Raw genomic sequence first — 22,055 nt, 5'->3', positions numbered from 1 at the left:
GGACTATCCGTGATGACGTCAGCAGATTAAATTATTTTTGCCCACCGGCCATCTTGTCTTTTAAGACGGTCTTGATTTAACACACACTCGAGGAGAAATATTTACGGCACTGGTCCGTGGTCCGATGGTTAGAGCTGTCATCGCAACAGTTGTAGGTTCGATCCACGGTTGGGAAAAGATGTATGTCTAGCCGCACTGATGAGTTGTGATACAACGAAACAGTATTGTATGTGGATGACACGTATATATACTAGCAGGCTGCCCGGCATTGCCCGGTCGTAAAATACACTTAAATATGATAGTTTGATTAATGCAGATTTCGTATATACTATTATATTATACCCAATATTTAGAAATAAATTAAACTTAAATATGATCGTTTGATTAATGCAGATTTCGTATATATTATTATATTAGACCCAATATTTAGTAATGCTTTAAAAAAAATTTTTTTTTAAATGACTCGTGCGCCAACACCGGGAATCGAAACCAAAACGCTTAGCTTACGATTTACTTTTTCCTTTGATGTTAACGCCTGAGCTATGAAGATATGTTTGCTGCAAGGATAAAAGTTATAACATTAACCAATAGCTATTAGATTACACATGTATATTTGTAATGCCTTCACCTGGCAAATTCCATTTTTTTTAATTTTTCAATTGTCGCACTTTTGCACCAATATAAAGTTAAAAACGCAATATAATTTTAAAAACGCAATATAAAGTTAAAAATGCAATATAAAGTTTCGCATGAGCTTGAATTATCTATATATTAAGTTTCATGTCTGTAGACCAAAAATTGACAGAGGAGTTTGGTAGGCAAAACTTTTAAAACATATATATATACGCATGCATAAATATATAGAGAAAAAGGTTTGTGTTTACTATAACCCTTTTACGCAAATATTACACAAGTATAAATCGTGTAGAGTATCTGCATAAATATAATTACACATAATAGTTAACTAAAATGATCATCCCATAATAAAACCGAAAACCCTAATAGAGAATTAATTAAAATGCATGCTTAAAAGAATATGCAAATTAGCTAGATCTTTTGCAGATGAATGCAATTCGACGACTCCCATATAACAAAGTTGTATTTTCTTTTTTAATAAATAGAAAAAAGGCTTGCACTCTTGCATCACACTTAAGTTTATTAATCCTGTCCTGTAAAATCCTTTTGGCTTTGATTCGAAGAACTCACAAATGTCAGTTTCAACATCTTTCTGCGTTACAAAAGCTGTTCCTTCCAAATGATTTTGTAAGCTACGAAACAAATAGTAGTCTGAAGGAGAAAGGTCAAGAGAATAGGGTGGATGAGGAATTTTCTTCCAATTAAGTTCTTCGATCTTTTCTGAGGTGAATCTTGCTGTGTTGGGTCGTGCATTGTCCTGGTGAAACATCCTTTCATATTGACTAGAATTTTTTTTTCACTTTTCCCCACAAGGCTTGGTTCAAACGCTTTAATTACTGACAGTAGATTTGAGCATTGTTACAGAAGGTGGTAACAATTCAAAGTGGAATATTTCTAGCCGCTTTAACTGCTAAGTTTCCTTTCTTGAACTCGTAAAGCATTATATACCTCAAATGATTCTTAGGCACTTACGTGTTAGTTGGGTTGTAATCAAACAAATTTCAATTTTATCGTTGTGTAAAACAAAAAATGTAATCAGTCAAAATGCATTTAAAAATAAAAATCTAAAAAATTACACAATATACACAATATTTTTTAAATTTCTTTTAATTTAAAAACAAATGTAAAAATTCGGACAGAACTTGTGGGATGACTTGATATAATTAATGAGAATATTCGTAAATATTTTGGTGCTTCTTCTTTATTGTAGCGAAATTCGGAAATCGAAATATTTGACACATGACTAGGACATATTGATTTGTATGAAACAGAATAAAAAATGAAAAGTTTATTTATAACAAATAACATTTTTTAAATGGTTTCCATTTTCAGCTTCACAAAATTATATATATCTTTCTATACTCCTATAAATTCGTTTTTCTTTTGGATGCATTAATATTCATATTAAAAACCCATTTTCTATTTATTTAAAAAGAAAATACAATTTTTTTTTTTTTTTTTTTTTTTTTTATATATATGGATCGTGCAATTGCATTCATCTACAAAAGATCTAGCTAATTTGCATATTCTTTTAAACGTTCATTTTAATTAATTCCCTATTAGTTTTTTCGGTTTTCTTATGGGATGATCATCTTTAGTTTACTATTACGTGTAATTATATTCATGCAGATATTCTACTTGATTTATACTTGCATAATATTTTCATAAAAAGGTTATAATAAACACAAAATTGTTTCTATATATGTTTATGCATACGCATATATTTTTATTTTATCTATCTATCTATCTATCTATCTATCTATCTATCTATCTATCTATCTATCTATAAAAGTGAATGTGTCTGTGTGCATGTCTGTGTACATTTTCCTACGCAATAACTCTGTCAACTTTAAGTCTACAGCCTCGAAATTTGATATACAGGGTACTGAGATTTGGAAAAATCGATGTGATCGGTTTTTTGCCAGAAACTTGGCGATTAAGGGGTCAAGTTGAACGATTTGACCTTTGAGAACTCCTCCGCTAATTTTGGGTCTAAACACTTGAAATTTTAGATATAGGTTCCTTGGACATGGTTCTAACTTAATAACTTGATGTGAGCCCAAAACAATAAATTTTAAGGGGTCATGATAGGGGTCAAAGTTTAAAAAAATTGACCTCTGCAGTCTCTTCCAAATTACTCAGACAATTTCTGGTCTAAATATTTGAAATTTTACATAAAGGGTATTAAGAGATAGGGCAAGCTTTTTCATCAGTTTGGGTCGAAAATTTTTAGTTACCAATATATAAACTTATGTATGTATGTCTGTTTGCAAGTCTGCCTAAAACTTTCAATAGAGGCGACGGATTTTATCAAGATCAGTATCGTTTTGAAGTTCAACCTTTCATACGACAAATATCGAAAAATTGGCTAAAAACATTAATATCTTCCGCTTCAACTAGGCACTTTTCTACAGGGGGGGGTCACTTTTTTCGCCGATATTTTTTAAAGTTATCCTCTCCTTTAGATTGTCTAGCTTTAATTTTATAGAATGTCGCTTCCAGTTTGGCGGTGGTCGTAACAGCATAAACGTTAGGTTTTACCCCGTTCTTTTCCTCCTTTGCGATACGGGTTCGAGCCTGCCTTCCTACTACCACTTTTTTTTATTTTTTTATGCTCAACATATGCATCCAAACACCCGGGCAACGCCGGGCTGAAATGCTAGTATATATATATATATATATATATATATATATATATATATATATATATATATATATATATATATATTAGCATTTTAGCCCGGCGTTGCCCGGGTGTTTGCAGGTGTATGTTGAGAAAAAAAAAAAAAGTGGTAGTAGGAAGGCAGGCTCGAACCCGTACCGCGAAGGAAAAGTATGGGAAAAAACGTGGCGTCTTTTCTGTTACGACCACCGCCAAACCGTAAGTGACGTAGATTTAAATTAAGGCTAGACAATCAAAAAGAGGGGATGACATTTGACAATACCGGCGAAAGAAGCGACCCCTCCCTGTAGAAAAGTGCCCAGTTGAAGGCGAAGAAATTAATGTTTTTAGCCAATTTTTCGATATTTGTCGTATGAAAGGTCGAGCTTCAAAACGATACTGATTTTTGAAAATCCGTCCCTCTGTCGAAAGTTTTAGACAGAAATGCAAACATACATACATACATGTATTTAGATATTTGCAACTCAAATTTTGGACCCAAACCAATTAAAAAGCTTGCACAATCTCTGAATGCCCTTTATGTAAAATTTCAAATGTTTAGACCAGAAATTGTCTGAGTAATTTGGTAGAGACCGCAGAGGTCAATTTCCTTTTACTTTGACCCCTATCATGACCCCTTAACATTTATTGTTTTGGGCTCACATCAAGTTATTAAGTTAGATCCATGTCCAAGGAACCTATATCTAAAATTTCAAGTGTTTAGACCCAAAATTAGCGGAGGAGTTTGGTAGAGTTCTCAAAGGTCAAATCGTTTAATTTTGACCCGTTAACAGACAAATTTCTGGCCGAAAATGGATTACAAAGATTTTCCCAAATCTCAGTACCCTGTATATCAAATTTTGAGTCTGTAGACTGAAAATTGACAGAGATATTGTGTAGGAAATGTACACAGGCAGACAGACACACAGACAAACAGACACTTTTACTTTTATAGATACTAGCATGGGTGCTCGGCATTGTCCGGGGTTTTTTTTTTTGGGGGGGGGGTGTTGAGCAAAAAAAAAAACGTGGTAGTAGGAAGGCAGACTCGACCCCGTACCGCGAAGGAGGACAAGAACATGAAAAAAAATGTGACGTATTTGCTGTTACGACCGCCGCAAAACCGGAAGTGACGTAGCTTTAAATTAAGGCTACACAATCGAAAAGAGGGGATGACGTTCGAAAATTACGGCGAAAAAAAACGACCCCTCCCTGTAGAAAGTGCCCAGTTGAGGGTGAAGAAATTAATGTTTTTAGCCAATTATTCGGTATTTGTCGTCTGAGAGGTCGCGCTTCAAAACGATACTGATTTTGTGAAAATCCGTCGCCTCTGTTGAAAGTTTTAAGCAGACATGCAAACATACATACATATATGTATTTATATATTTGCAGCTCAAATGTTCGACCAAAACGGATTAAAAATGAATACCCTTTATGTAAAATTTCAAATGTTTAGACCAGAAATTGTCTTTAGTAATTTGTTAGAGACCGCATGAGGTCATTTTTTTTTAACTTTGACCCCTATTATTACCCCTTAATATTTATTGTCTTGGGCTCAAATTAAGGTATTAAGTTAGATCCATGTCCAAGGAACCTATATCTAAAATTTCAAGTGTTTAGAAAGATATAAAAACATGCATGAGTACGATGATAATGCTATAGCAAGATGTCGAAGCAATTGATCCCGTGATTACTTAAATTATCGGTAAGTAACAAACGTACATTTCCATTTATACATATACAGGGTGACCCAAAAAAACGGGTCCCAACTCTAATTAGGCCCTGTTTTATCCGAATGAAATGAAACTTTGGTCATAACTAGTTTATTATATTCAAAACATCACATCAAAACACTACGGTCTTTGGCCCTTTTTTTCTACGTTCTACAGCATATGTTCTAGAGGGCCTCCATTTAGCTTTTGTTTTTTGGGGGGGTAATCCTGTATATATATATATATATATATATATATATATATATATATATATATATATATATATATATATATATATATATTAGTGTATCACAAAGTGAGTACACACCTCACATTTCTTCAAATATTTAAGTATATCACTTAATGGGACAATACTGAACAAATGATTTTTTGACACAATGAGTTAATATATAACAGAGTTAATATATAACAGAGTTAATTTACTTTTCCCCTCAAAATAACTCAGAATATAGTCATTAAAAAAGGGTAAGTACGTCCATAAGAAACAACACACCCTAAATAATTAGTACAATCCTAAAAAAAAAAAAAACCATACCCCTAAATGTCTAAATTGAGTACTGCTTTTCCCCCTTCAAAATTTCATGTGACTCATTAGTGTTATTATGCTGTGTTTATAGGGAGCATGGGTTTTCAAATTTTTAGTTCAGATGGCCAAGGCTACAAGAAGATTGCTAACACCTTGAAACTGAGCTGCAGCACAGTGGCTAAGATCATCTAGCATTTCAAAAGAGCAAGGTCCACTCAGGCCTCGGGTAGGTTATTCAAAGAAGCTGAGCGCACGTGTTGAGCGCCCCATCCAAATGCTTTCTTTGAAAGATCGGCGTAGGATTGCTGTCAGCATTGTTGCAGAGATTAAAGAGGTTGGGGTTCAGTCTGTTAGTGTTCAAACCATACGTCGCACACTATATCAAATTGGTGTGCATGGCTGTCACTCTTCTGAAGGCAATACACAAGAAAGCCTGCAAACAGTTTGCCGAATACATGTTAACAAAGTCCATAGATTACTGGAACCATGTCCTATCGTATGACGAGAGGAAATTTAATTTGTTTTGATTCTGTGTGGCGGCAACCAGGTGAGGAGTACAAAAACAAGTGTGTCATGCCTACAGTCAAGCATGGTGGTGGAAATGTCATGGTCTGGGGCTGCATGGGAGCTGCGGGTATTGGGGAGTTACATTTCATAGTGGGAAACATGAACTCCAACATGTACTGTCAAATACTGCAACAGAGAAACTGGGTCGCAGAGCAGTGTTCCAGCGTGACAATGACCCAAAACACACATCCAAGACAATCACTGCTTTACTGATGAGGCTGAGAGTAAAGATGATGAACTGGCCAAGCATGTCTCCTGACTTGAACCCAATAGAACATCCTTGGGGCATCTTCAAGCAGAAGGTGGAGATGCGCAAAGTCTAAAATATCCGCCAGCTCCACGATGTCGTAATTGAAGAGTGGAAGAGCATTCCAGTGGCTACATGTAAAGCCTTGGTAAACTCCATGCCTATGAGAGTAAAGGCAGTTTTCGATAATGATGGTGGCCACACAAAATATTGAGAGTTGGCATGTTGTATGTTAATATTGACAACTTTTCATAAGAGGTGTACTCACTTTTGTTGCAAGGGATTGAGGTTTTAATGAGTATATTTTAGGGGAAAATAAATTAACTCTGTTATACATGCTGCTGAGCGACTAATTTTCATTGTACCAAAAATAATTTTTTTCAGCATTGTCTCATGAACAGATATACTTAAATATTTGAAGAAATGTGAGGGTGTACTCACTTTTGTGATACATTGTGTGTGTGTATATATATATATATATATATATATATATATATATATATATATATATATATATATATATATATATACAAGGTGGCCCCAAAAAACAGGCCCCAACTCTAATTAGTCCCCGTTCCTTAGTGTTTTGTCTTAGTGTTTTGTCTGAATTAAATGAAACTTTGGTCATAACTAGTTTATTATATTCAAAAGATCACATCAAATCACTAGGGTCTTTGGCCTTTTTTTCTTCGTTCTACAGCATATGTTCTAGATGGCCTCCATTTAGCTTTTGTTTTTTGGGGGACACCCTGTGTGTGTATATATATATATATATATATATATATATATATATATATATATATTAGTGTATCACAAAGTGAGTACACACCTCGCATTTCTTTGTTTTTTGGGGTTTACCCTATATATATATATATATATATATATATATATATATATATATATATATATATATATTCATTTAATCACAGCTATTTTGACGTCTACGATCTATCAGTGGGGTTAGGCATAGCGAGTGTATTTAAGCTGAGATTTGAATAAAAGAGCTGATACAATTCGTAAAGTTGCAACTCACTCCACAGTTTCTAATATTACACCAGAGAAAGAGAGACGAGGAGAAACTCGAAGAGAGGGGGGTGGGAAGGACAAAATCAGAGTGGGTTATGGGGTGTAAGAAATTGAGAGATAATGACATAATGAGATGAAGGGGTGTATATGGTTTGACAGTTTGTCGGAGGTTTCTCAGTACAAACAACTTCAAATATAAACAAACAAGCGTCGTTAAAAAAGACCAAAAAATAAATGCATAAATAATGTTTGTATTGCCACACACACGCACAAATACATACACACGTACACAAATGCACACACACACACACACACACACACACACACATATATATATATATATATATATATATATATATATATATATATATATATATATATATATCTTCGACCCAACTCGCAACTATATTAAAATAATATTTTTGTTTTTAATTTGAATATTATTTACGTCAAAACATTTTAATTACATATATATATATATATATATATATATATATATATATATATATATATATATATATATATATATATATATATATATATATGAACCTGGTTAGTACCAGATGGGTGACCATTTGAGAATTCTAGGCGCTTATCATGTGCTCTCCGCTTATCTCGGCATTTGTTTCCAGTCGTCCTGTACATACACTTCACTTGCCACTGATATTTAAAAAGGATAGGTGTTGTTGGAGATTGTGCACCTCCCGCACAAAAAAATATTTCACGCGCAGGCACCGCTACCGCGCTACGGTGGGTTTTATCCATAGTCTGTCAAAGACTGAAAGAGCCTTCACTATATATATATATATATATATATATATATATATATATATATATATATATATATATATATATATATACTAGCATTTCAGCCCCGCGTTGCCCGGGTGTTTGGATGAGTATGTTAAGCAAAAAAAAAAAAAAAAGTGGTAGTAGGAAGGCAGGCTCGAACCCGTACCGCAAAGGAGGAAAAGAACGGGGTAAAACCTAACGTTTATGCTGTTACGACCACCGCCACGCCGGAAGCGACAGTCTATAAAATTAAGGCTAGACAGTCTAAAGGAGAGGATAATTTAAAAAAATATCGGCGAAAAAAGTGACCCCCCCCCCCTGTAGAAAAGTGCCTAGCTGAAGGGGAAGATATTAATGTTTTTAGCCAATTTTTCGATATTTGTCGTATGAAGGGTCGAACTTTAAAACGATACTGATCTTGGTAAAATCCGTCGCCTCTATTGAAAGTTTAAGGCAGACTTGCAAACAGACATACATACATACATACATTTATATATTGATAACTAAAAATTTTCGACCCAAACTGATGAAAAAGCTTGCCCTATCTCTGAATACCCTTTATGTAAAATTTCAAATGTTTAGACCAGAAATTGTCTGAGTAATTTGGAAGAGACCGCAGAGGTCAATTTTTTTTAACTTTGACCCCTATTATGATCCCTTAAAATTTATTGTTTTGGGCTCAAATCAAGTTATTAAGTTAGATCCATGTCCAAGGAACCTATATCTAAAATTTCAAGTGTTTAGACCCAAAATTGTCGGAGGAGTTTCGTAGAGTTCTCAAAGGTCAAATCGTTGAACTTTGACCCCTTAATCGCAAAGTTTCTGGCCAAAAACCGATCATATCGATTTTCCCAAATCTCAGTACCCTGTATATAAAATTTCGAGTCTGTAGACTAAAAATTGACAGAGTTATTGCGTAGGGATATGTACACACACACACACACACACACACGTTCACTTTTATATATATACTAGCATGGGTGTCCGGCATTGCCCGGGTGTTTGGAGGTGTATGTTGAGCAAAAAAAAACGGTCAATTTTTTTAACTTTGATTCCTATTATGACCCCCTATAATTGATTGTTTTTGGCTAAAATCAAGTCAAATCGTTGAACTTTGGCCCCTTAACAGACAAGTTTCTGCCCGAAAACCAATCACAACGATTTTCCCAAATCTTAGTAACCTGTATATCAAATTTCGAGTCTGTAGACTGAAAATTGACAGAGGGAAATGTACACAGATACACACATGCACAGACACTTTCACTTATATATATATATATATATATATATATATATATATATATATATATATATATATATATATATATATATCTTCTATAATATAAAGCTGTGTGTGTGTGTGTGTGTGTGTGTGTGTGTGTGTGTGTGTGTGTGTGTGTGGTCACGAATAGGCTCCTATATGGTTTGCTATTTTAAAAAACCGATTATATATAATTATAGAAGATGTATCGAGACACAGGAATGGGTATGTTTGATCCTGCAGGACGGTGGTTCATTAAAATTGTTGGGTCTGCGTTCGCGCCTGGTCCACAAAGTATGGAAATAAAAAATTTAAACATTAAAAAAAAAACATTTACAAGTGTTTTTGATATAGATGTACATAAGAATACTTTGATAAGTATGTTTTAACTAAAATAGGGATGGTATAATAAAATTGTGGGGTCTGCGTTCGCGTCTGGCCTTCATAGAATGGAAATATGTCACAAAGTTTAACAAGGTTTTTTAATATAGATCAATAGAATATTGTGATAAGTGTTTCAATGTGAACAGGTATGGTATAATAAATTATGGGGTTTATCTATTTTATTTTTACTTTCATCATATTTTACTTTGGTTTTGATACCCCCGAATTCGAAGCTATCTCTTTACAACCCTTCCTTTTCATAACCTATCATACTTTAATAAATCAGAGTCCATTTTCTGTAGGCTGTTTTTGAACCCAGTCAACGACGGGTATTTTTGCTAGTATATATATAAAGTAAAATACTTAGAACTCCTTTGAGAAATGAAAGTTGAGTCTTCTTTGGGGAAGTAAGAAAGGTGTGTGTGTGTGTGTGTGTGTGTGTGTGTGTGTGTGTGTGTGTGTGTGTGTGTGTGTGTGTGCGTGTGCGTGTGCGTGTGTGTGTGATTTTATTTTCCTTCCATTTATTATTCTTATTTATCTTCCCATCAGTGTCAAGATTTAATTATTTTTTCCAGGTATCTGAAATCGAACACCTCCCCGGGAGGTTTAGTGACCTTGACCCAAAATCACAGCCTACTTTCCCACTACTGGTCCCCAAGTTCGTCAGCATCAACAGTTTTTCAAAAAATACATATCCCCCAGGGACAAAGATACGCGGATCGCGTCTGCTGAAAAGAGTTTGTTTTTATTTAATTTACCTCCACGTCGCCACTGTGTGGCTTACATCATCAGCACGAAATCCGTTGTCCACCTCTGGGGGTAGAGGGCAGGCCACAGGACATGGGGAATGACAAGATCGGGTGGGGTGTTAACTTGGGTGTCCGACGTGGTTTTGTTTATTTTTGAACTCCTAATTTCTAGGTTTGTCCAGTGCGGGTCATTTATCAGCGCGAGCGTTGAAGACAAGCAAATACATTCTTAAGCGAAATCCAATTGTACCGACCCTTTGACCAGTGGTTCTCCCCTGGTGATCCATGGACTACTAGTGATCCATGATTACTTTCCGTGTGATTCACGGGACTTCGCTATATTTAGTAATATAATTAAAATGAGTGCATATAATTTTTGAATTTTGTCATTCTTTGATGGACAGCTGGACTAGTTGTGTCAGAATTTTGAGGGAATTTTTGACACCCTTAACACAAAACTGCGAATAAAATATACAAAACTCGTAATTTCTCTTTTTAAAGTGAGTTGTTTAATGCCGTTATGGAATATACTTCCAAAATAAACTATTAAATTTAACTTAGTAATTTTTAACGTATTATCACAAAGAATGATTGGAAAATCTTTCATGGGTTTTTTGAACAGCCTCGTGTTTTACGGCTGTAATTTTTTGAACAGCCTCGTGTTTTACGGCTGTAATTTTTTGTTCAATTTTTGGAACAGCCTCGTGTTTACGGCTGTAATTTTTTGAACAGCCTCGTGTTTTACGGCTGTAATTTTTTGAACAGCCTCGTGTTTTACGGCTGTAATTTTTTGTTCAATTTTTTGAACAGCCTCGTGTTTTACGGCTGTAATTTTTTGTTCAATTTTTGGAACAGCCTCGTGTTTACGGCTGTAATTTTTTGAACAGCCTCGTGTTTACGGCTGTAATTTTTTGAACAGCCTCGTGTTTTACGGCTGTAATTTTTTGAACAGCCTCGTGTTTTACGGCTGTAATTTTTTGTTCAATTTTTGGAACAGCCTCGTGTTTACGGCTGTGATTTTTTGAACAGCCTCGTGTTTACGGCTGTAATTTTTTTAACAGCCTCGTTTATACTGCAGTAAATTTTGAACAGCCTCGTGTTTACTGCGGTAATTTTTTTAACAGCCTCGTGTTAACTACTGTAATTTTTTTGAAGAGCGTCGTGTTTACTGCTATAATTTTTTGAATAGCCTCGTGTTTACTGCAGTAATTTTTTGAACAGCCTCGTGTTTACTGCTGTAATTTTTTTTTTGAAGAACCTCGTTTTTACTGCTTAAATTTTTGAACAGCCTCGTGTTTTCTACAGTAATTTTTTGAACAGCTTCGTGTGTACTGCTGTAATTTTTTGAACAGCCTCTTGTTTACTGCTGTAATTTTTTGAACAGCCTCGTGTTTACTGCTGTAATTTTATGAACAGCCTCGTGTTTACTGTTGTAATTTTAGAACAGCCTCTTGTTTACTGATGTAATTTTTAGAACAGCCTCGTGTTTTCTGCTGTAATTTTTTGTAACAGCCTCGTTTATACTGCAGTAAATTTTGAACAGCCTCGTGTTTACTGCGGTAATTTTTTGAACAGCCTCGTGTTTTTGCTGCTGTAATTTTTGAAGAGCCTCGTGTTTTCTGCGATAATTTTTTAAACAGCCTACTGTTTACTGCTGTATTTATTTTGAACAGCCTAGTGTTTTCTGCTGTAATTTTTCCAACAAACTAGTGTTTATTGCTGTAATTATTTTAACAGACTCGTGTTTACTGCTGTAATTTTTTACACAGCCTCGTCTTTACTGCTGTAATTTTTTTTACACAGCCTCGTCTTTACTGCTGTAATTTTATGAACAGCCTTGTTTTTACTGCTGTAAGTTTTGAACAGCCTCTTGTTTACTGCTATAATTTTTAGAACAGCTTCGTGTTTTCTGCTGTAATTTTTAGAACAGCTTCGTGTTTACTGGTGTAATTTTTAGAACAGCCTCTTGTTTACTGCTGTAATTTTGTGGACAGCCTCGTGTTTACTGCTGTAATTTTTTAACAGCGTCTTGTTTAGTGCTGTGATTTTTGAACAGCCTCGTGTTTAGTGCTGTAATTTTGTGGACACCTCGTGTTTACCGCTGTAATTTTTTAACATTCTCGTATTTAATGCAGTAATATTTGGCCAGCCTCTTGTTTACTGCTGTTATTTTTTTTAACAGCCTCATGTTTGCTGTGTTAATTTTTTAACATCCTCGTATTTACTGTAGTAATTTTCAAACAGCCTCGTGTTTACTGCGGTAATTTTTTAACAGTCTCGTGTTTTGTACAGTAATTTTTCTGAACAGCTTCGTGTTTAATGCTGTAATTTTTTGAACAGCCTCTTGTTTACTGCTATACTTTTTAGAACAGCCTCGTGTTTTCTGCTGTAACTTTTAGAACAGCTTCGTGTTTACTGCGGTAATTTTTAGAACAACCTCTTGTTTACTGCTGTAATTTTGGAACAGCCTCGTGTTTACTGCTGTAATTTATTAACAGACTCTTGTTTACTTCTCTAATTTTGGAACAGCCTCTTGTTTTCTGCTGCAATGTTTTATAACAGGCTCTTGTTTACTGCTGTGAATGTTGAACAGCCTCGTGTTTACTGCTGTACTTTGTGGACAGCCTCGTGTTTACTGCAGTAGTTTTGAACAGCGTCGTGTTTACTGAAGTAATATTTTTAACATCCTCGTATTTACTGCTGTAATTTTTTTAACAGTCTCGTGTTTACTGCTGTATTTTTTTTTAACAGCCTCGTATTTACTTGTTTTCTGTTGTAATTTTTAACCACCCCGTATTTATTGCTGTAATTTTTTATACCCTCGTGTTTACTGCTGTAATTTTTGAACAGGCTCGTGTTTACTGCTGTAATTTTTGAACAGGCTCGTGTTTATTGCTGTCATTTTTTGTTGACGATTTGATACAATTAGCCACCTTTACCAGTCCTTTGAAAACGATATTCATGTAATCAGGTGGAACAGCCTCGTGTTTATTGATGTGAATGTTGAACATCCTCTTGTTTACTGCTGTCATTTTTAAAAGCCTCGTGTTTACTGCAGTAATTTTTTGAAGAGTCTCGAGTTTACTGCAGTAACTTTTGAACAACCTATTGTTTACTGCTATAATTTCTTAACAGCCTTGTGTTTATTGCTCTAATTTATGAACAGCCTCGTGTATACTGCTTTTATTTTTTAACAGCCTCGTGTTTACTACTGTAATTTTTTGCTGATGATTTGATACAATTAGCAACTTTTACCAGTCCTTTGAAAACGATATTCATGTAATCAGGTAATGTTGAACAGCCTCGTGTTTACTGCTGTAATTTTCTGGACAACCTCGTGTTTGCTGCTGTAATTTTTTGAACAGCCTAGTGTTTACTGCTGTCGTTTTTTGCTGACGATTTTATACAATTAGCCACCTTTACCAATCTTTTGAAAACGATGTTTATATAATCAGGTAATGTTTTTGATGCCAATACTTTACTGTGGATGAATTAATTAACGCCAGTTACCAATAGAGCACGCTCTTTCGCCAGTACTGGAAAGTCTGATCTTGAGCCCAGCATCGCAGGTACAATATCCGTGGTAACATCCAGGAAATTTTCCCAATCCCGACCATTTGATTCAAAGAAACTGTTGACAATTTCTAAGACCTTCCGAGTTGGCATAGTGGTATCAAGAGTATTATAAAAAAGGAATTCTTCTTTGAAGTTTTCCTCAACCATATTCGGAAACGTTATTTGCTGAGAGGAGAGCGAGACATTAAGTTATACATCTGCATGAATATAATTACACGTAATAGATAACTAAAGATGATCATCCCATAAGAAAACCGAGAAAAATCTAATATGGAATTAATTGAAATGAATGTTTAAAAGAATATGCAAATTAGTTAGATGTTTTGCTAGTGAATGCAATTCTACGACCCATGTATAACGAAGTTGTATTTTCTTTTTAAATAAATAGAAGAAAAGGTTTTTAATATGAATATCAATACACAAAAACCCAAATTTAAAGATTATAGTAAACACAAACCTCTTTCTATATATATTTATGTATGCATATATATATTTGTTTACAAAATTTTGCCTATCAAACTCCTCCTAGAGTTTTTGGTCTACAGACATGAAACTTAATATACAGGGTAGTTGAACCCATGCAAAACTTTATATTTGTGTTTTAACCGGGGAAAATCGGTTCAAAAGTGTGAAAATTAAAGAAATTGAATTGGCCAGGTGAAGGTCGAACGACAGCATTACGAATATGCATGCGTAACGTAATAGCTATTGGTTAATGTTATAATGTTTAGCCTCGCAGCAAACATGTCTTCATAGCTTAGGCATTAACGTCACAGGAAAAAGTAAATCGTAAGCTAAACCTTTTGTTTTCGATTCTCGGCGGTGGCACACGAGTCATTTTTTTATATAATAATAAATACGAAATCTGCATTAATCAAACTATCAAATTTAAGCGTATTTTACGACTGGGCAATCCCAGGCGGCCTACTAGTGTATATATATATATATATATATATATATATATATATATATATATATATATATATATATATATATATATATATATATATATATATAATGCCGCCAAAAAGAAAGTTCGCACTTGTCATTTTTTTAAAAAACGCAAATTAAAACTTGATTAAATGTAACAGTTTAAACAACCTATACCTCATTTGTTTCGCCTTTTATTCCTCTATATGTTACCTGTTCATATTTGACTTTTAATTGAAGTACCATAGTAACATGCCAATTTGCAAAATTAGCTTAAAATCGAGAAGGCAAAAAGAAACTCCGCAGCAAGAAAATAGCTTAAAACCATCTTAAAATATCCACTTTTTAGCATTTTTAATCGTAAAATATCTACGTTTTAGCATCGTAATTGTTGTTGTTCCCAGATTATAAAACGTAACATTTAGTCCTTATACATCGAGTCTCTTTTCGTGATCGTCAGAAGCTCATTAATCTCCACCTTTCTGGTTTATCCAATCGAGAAATCGGCGGCAGACTGAAATGTAATGAGAAAACGGTACGAATGACTGTGCAAAAACACCAAACATCGGTAGTGTTTGTGATGCCCCTAAAAGTGGTCGTCCTAAAGTTACTTCTTACAGGGAAGACAATGCTACAGGACCTCTAGGTCACTTGCAAGGCCGAATTAATTCGACTAAGTACACTGAGCATTTTCTATCCTACTTTGGCCGGAATTTGGATAATAATCCCATCTTCGTGCAGAATAATGCTTCCATTCACACAGCTGGCAATCTCAAGAGGTTCCTTGAAGAACATGATATTCCGTGTTTGCAGGCTGTCAAATTGCAGAACGGTTATTCTTCTAAGTATTAACAAGTTTATAGTGTTCCTGATGTGTTTGTGTTGCATTAATGTTCTAAAGTTACATTTAAATAACGATTTTCCATTGTGCGGTTTGTTTTTGCCTTCTCGATTTGAAGTTATTTTTTTAACACTAGGCTATTTCAATTAAAAGTCAAATACGAACAGGTAAAATTATAGAGGAATAAGGGGCGAATCAAATGAGGTATAGTTTGTTTAAACAGTTACATTCAATTAAGCTTAAATTTGAGGTTTTTGAAAAAATGAAGAGTGCGGACTTTCTTTTTTGGCAGCATTGTATATATCAGTGTTGGGGCGATTAATTGGAATCTGTATTGGAATCGGAAAAATTGGAGCCTATTTTCCGATGCCAAAACCAATTCCTTAAATTATCTTCTTTGTTTGATTTTAGTTTGAGAAACATCTTCCATTGCTTGTAGTAATAATAAAATAATAAATATTTATTGATTTAAACTTCCAATAAAACTAAAATCTTTAGATCACCCCCCCCTCACAAGTGTGTTTTTACGTTTGAGAAAATATAAGCACATTTAAGATGAGTTTTTACTGTAATCGGAACAAAACAACACTTTTTATAATTAAATATTTAGAGATTTATAAACAATCGGAATCGGAATCGATAATTGTATCGGAATCGGGAAAACATTCCCGTCACTAGTATATATATATATATATATATATATATATATATATATATATATATATATATATATATATATATATATATTGAAGAACTTAGGGTTAGAGAACTCAGGTAAGTTTGCTTTAATCTGTTTTACTGAGTAATAAAAATGCTTTCTTCATCAGCATGAATATTTTTATTTTAAAAAAATGAAGTTAAATAAAATAAATTCGTGCCTCGGTTTCCGAGCCGGACTAAGTAACTTTTTAATTAAATTTTAACGAAGTACGATAGTATATTACCAATAACATGGTGCAACAATAACAAGTGAAAATTGGTTCGTCAGAAAAAAAAATTTATTTGTCAGTATAATAACAGTTTGTGTCTGTCGAAATATATTTGTATATTTTTTTTAATAGAAGACGATGGAAGATTGATATCGGAAGAGAACCGATAACTTTTTTCTTCTTCTTTTGTAAAGAGTCGGGTGGTTTTGATGATCATGTTTTAATGTGTGGTGGTGGTGGTGGTGGTGGTGGTGGTGGTGGTGGTCTTCCTTTGATCTGCTTCAAAAGGAATACTGATAAATGAACACAACGTTGCTATTGATCGGCCGACTCTCTTTTCGGAAAGCGGAAATTTGTTCGCTTGCTGATCAGACATGACACGTCACCATCCTGGTGCTTCACACACAAACGCACTCACATATCCTCTGATTGTAAACCCTTTGTCTTTTTCTTCCTTTAATGTTTTTTTCACCTTACTTTTAAATATTAATCATGAGGGTTCACGATTTCAGTAACTGAGTCACGTTTGACAGCTTGTTACGCGATTTCCTCACTCAAAAAGATCAATTACATTTGATCAGAACTTATCTTAATGAGTAAAGTGTGTAGCCAAGTATGAGTCTGAGCCGTCTTCCTGGGCTTGGTGCACACGGTTCTGCAGACACTTTAATTATTTTGATCAGTCTAGAATTCCTACAAGAAGTACTCGTCCAACTTTATTTTGATCGTAGCCCCACACCACCACCACCAAAAAAATGTTGCTTCTTATCTTGAAAGGACACTATCCACTCCCCAAGTCTATTCCTATCTCATTTCCTCCTACTGAAGTCCAACTTCGATTTTGAGATTGACCTTCTGACGTCTCAATCGCGAAGTGATTCCGACGAACACTAAAAAGCAAATGTTCTAATTGCTTACCTCTTTCTTTTTCCGTTTCGTTTGGATGCGATCTTTTTGTCACTCCCAACAGCAAGTAAATGTTCATGGGAACGTATTAATTACTTAATTAATGTTAATGTAAAGTTTTAAATATACAAAAATACTTATAGATTTTTAAGTCATTTAAATTACTTTGCTTTTTATTTCAAGTAATTTAAGTGATCTAAAAAAAATGTATGAGTTCTTTGTTTTTCTATAAATCAAATAAAATCGGATAATATTATGAATTTTTCTCCAACTTTACGGTGATTGTTCAACGCAGTTAACAAGAAAAAAAAAGGGATGAAAACGCCAAATATTCAGCAAAGTTATCAAAAGCAATAAAAGTTTCTTTTTTGCTTAACTACATAATTTATTTTATGTTTTAAACGGCTACAGATGTAAAACACAAAGGAATATCACATGGAATCATGAAAACTGAAATGGTATAATGTAAGGTACCATGCCCCCTCTTGTGTGTGTGTGTGTGTGTGTGTGTGTGTGTGTGTGTGTGTGTGTGTGTGTGTGTGTGTGTGTGTGTGTGTGTGTGTGTGTGTGTGTGTGTGTGTCACTATACCAAATAAGTGAAGAGGGTCAAGGAGGATGGAAAGACCAAGGAGAAAAACCACTGGCCAGACCTCCGCTTGATGAGTGCAAAGAGGACTAGGACCTTGAGGAGACTTATTGCCACCCAAATCTCAGTGATTTCTCGCTGCCAACGAGAAATCAATGGTAAGCGTCTGTTGCAATAACTCAAATTCTTTTGCAAGATTATCTAAAGAAGTGGAGAGTACTGGAAATCTGGGGAGACGTGTTGTCACTCAGACTCCAGAGAACACCATAAGTTGTTCTTAAGGAGAACTCTTTGATTATGGCCTGTGTGACTACTCCTAGTGATTAACTAATAATAGGTTTAAAATATTAATAATCTACACAAGTACCAAAAAACTTTATCCGAAGGTATCTCGTTGAAACTTGGCTATCCTCACGTAAAGTAACGTTGTTTTGTTTTTATAATAATAAAGGAATATAAACAATAATGAAAAAGCAAGACGATTTTTTTTTACCTGTAAGAGACAAACGAGATCGGAGAAAAAAGGCAAAAATATCATTAAAATTAAACGAAAACGAAAAGAAAATGAATCGCTAACCGCCATTTAGGAAAGAGAGACAGGTTGCGGTATCACGTGACGGATAAGCAAATTAAAAAGTGACAAGCGGTCGACAGGTGATTCGAGACAAGAGAGGAACGAGCAACCAACGATTGGATTCTTCTCTTTTCCTTTTCTTTTACCATAAGTTGTTCATTACTTTATTCCTACCGAAGAAGATATAGCAGACGGCCGAAAGGAGTGTTAGGCTAGTGACGAATGAACGAATTAAAAATTTCACCCGGAGACCACAAGGGGACAAGGGTTATTGAGTGTACAGTAGTCAATGGGACAATACAGTAATCGTTAGTAGTGGAAATTTTGTAAATTAGATTACTTAAGGGGATGGTTCATCAAGAATTTGTTTACGTTGGACTTGAAGACAACCAAATTGTAGGCAGATGAAAAACAGGCAAACGGAAGAGAGTTCCACTGGCGTGCAGTTCTAAGAAAGAAACTTTGTTCATGGAATTTACGTTTTGGTTTAGGCATAGATAAAGAGTGGTGAAGCTTCTGAACTTGAAATAAAGAAATTTTAATGATGTAGCAGTGGAACTCCGACGACACATGCGCCTGTTATCAGGAAGTCAAATACACAAGGTATCTGTGTTTGTGCTTTTATTATGTGAGCCTGTCTTGATTTGGCTTTGAATACAATTTGCAGACTAGTGCAGGCTGAAGAGTCAGAAATTGCATAACTTGAAATGCGAATCTTCATTGGTTGATATGAATTAATGCCTTGTTTTATTACAGCCTTTCTCATTGGTTGATTTGAATTTTAACCCACGCGGGCAAATTAAACTGACAGAATCAGATCGTGAAAATCTTCCAAACACGATGGACGTATGTTCGTGCTTATCGATTAAACTACATGGACTCATTAATTTAAGGGTGAACTAGTCCCTATTTTTCTCGGTACCTTAAGACAATTTAACTAATTAGGTTTTCCTTCTAGACATTAAATCGTCTTTCTAATCAGCAACAATGATTACATTGGACCATCGGCGCCTTAAAAGGACGTGGATTACATGGACCCTAACAACCGAATGTCTTCTCAGAAGGTAGACATGGTTGCTGCAATTTTCAAGTTATATTCCGGACTATGTGATATTTAGGAGCCGATTGGCGTCCTAGCTCCTGGGACGGTTCCAAACGTCGTAAAAATATTTTTTAATCCAGAAAATATCTTAGTCTTTATGCAATCCTCTATTTCTATGAAAGTCACATGCATCCTAAGACGGAGTAATGTTGCCATATTTGAGGGGTCCCGTTCAGAACACTCTTCCTTGACAGAGTACAAAACCGACAACGAAATCTAGTGATAATATCCTCTTTGGCTTTTGGGTCTTGATAAGTTCTGGCTCCTTAGTACATAACAGTTGAATATATTGAATATCAAGATAATTCTCGTTCCAACTTAATCCAATATATCTGACCTGTTTTCTTTAAATATGAACATAATATTAATGATGACTTTCATTTTTATAATATCTATACTATTGTAAAATATAGTAATGAAATGTAGTTTGCTTGAAGCATTGTGTTAGTTATATATTTAGTGCTACAAAGTTATTACAATGCAAGAAATGGAAAGTTTTCGGTATTGATGAAGGAAGACAAAAACAAGTGATATTCTATAAATCTCTTTCTATATCTATATATATATATATATATATATATTTCCCAACTTGCATTTAGGTAAAAATGCACTTTCGTATAAATAATTCAAAAAATATTGCAAACACAAACAAAAACAAATAACATCTACATAAAAACACGATATATTCAGCAGTCGTGCAAGATAGTCAAGTAGTAGAGGGTTCGTCTTCATAGCATGGGTGTCCGATTTCGAATCTCGCTAGATTCAACCACTCTGGTGAGTTATAGATGACGAAACACGAGTCAGTGGATAATTATATTTTAAAAACAACAATATATATGCCGCTCTCCATTTTGGGGTACCAAATTGATAAAAGGGAAAATTATTCCCTACTCGCATTTAGGTAAAAATGTACTTTCGTATGAATAATTGAATTCATTCAAAAACGTATCGCAAACGAATGAATAACGTTTATATATATATATATATATATATATATATATATATATATATATATATATATATATATATGCGTGTTTGTTTATTATTGTTTTTATTAATAATGCACCGTACTTGAATAGGCAAACTTTACACAGTGACGTGTGACTGTGTTCCATAATATATCTCGAAGAAAGTCCTCTTTCTCAAATGGCAGGTGTTTAAAATCTCTGGAGTGGAAATTGTGACTAGAATTTACGTTGCAGTCAATATCTCAGCATGGACTGGAAATTGTGGCTAGAAGCTATGTCGCAGTCATTATCAGCAGTAAATAGAATGAAGTTTTTGTTTTGTTTTTTTACACGGTGGTCACCACTTATCAAGGTCCGGAAGCCATTCAGGGATAAGGGTTATTGCAAGTACAGTACGTTAGTGTGGAGATTTAATGAAGTGTTTACTTAAGAGGGCGGTTCATTAGGAATTTGTTAACGTTGGACTTAAACACATCCAAGTTGTAGTCAGGTGGGAAGCAGGCACACGGAACAGAGTTCCACGGGCGTGCAGTTCTAAGAAAGAAGCTTTGTTCATGGAATCTACGCTTTGATTTAGACACAGATAAAGAATGGGGGAAATTTTTCACATTGGATTCAGCTAGACGGGTGTTTTTCGTGAAGGATTGGCGAGGGAGGACCAGAGATTAGAGTTCAGACAAGCACCTGCCATGGAAATAACGATAAAACAAGGATAGGCTCGCAACGTCTCTTCTGTGGGAGAGAGGTTGCAGGGTAGAGAAAAGGGCATCCCCACTAAGCCACAAAGTCTATTTTGTACTCTGTTAAGGCAGGATAGGCTGTTTTTAGCAGCTCCTGCCAAGATATGGCAGCAGTATTCCATCCTTGGACGTACTTGGCTTTTATATAGATAGAGAATTGCATTAGTAGTGAGATATCTTCTGGAGCGGTAGAAGGATCCCACCATTTTTATTTATTTATATTTTTGTGTTTGGAGTTGATTGTGAATTTACGTGCTACGTGTGTTCATATTTTTATTCGTCAATATTACCTATTTTTTCTATTATACTGGTTTATT

This window comes from Euprymna scolopes, chromosome 20 (genome assembly GCF_053919585.1).
Source record: "Euprymna scolopes isolate OS-2025 chromosome 20, ASM5391958v1, whole genome shotgun sequence".
Lineage (NCBI taxonomy): Eukaryota > Metazoa > Mollusca > Cephalopoda > Sepiida > Sepiolidae > Euprymna > Euprymna scolopes.
This window is presented reverse-complemented; position numbering follows the sequence as displayed.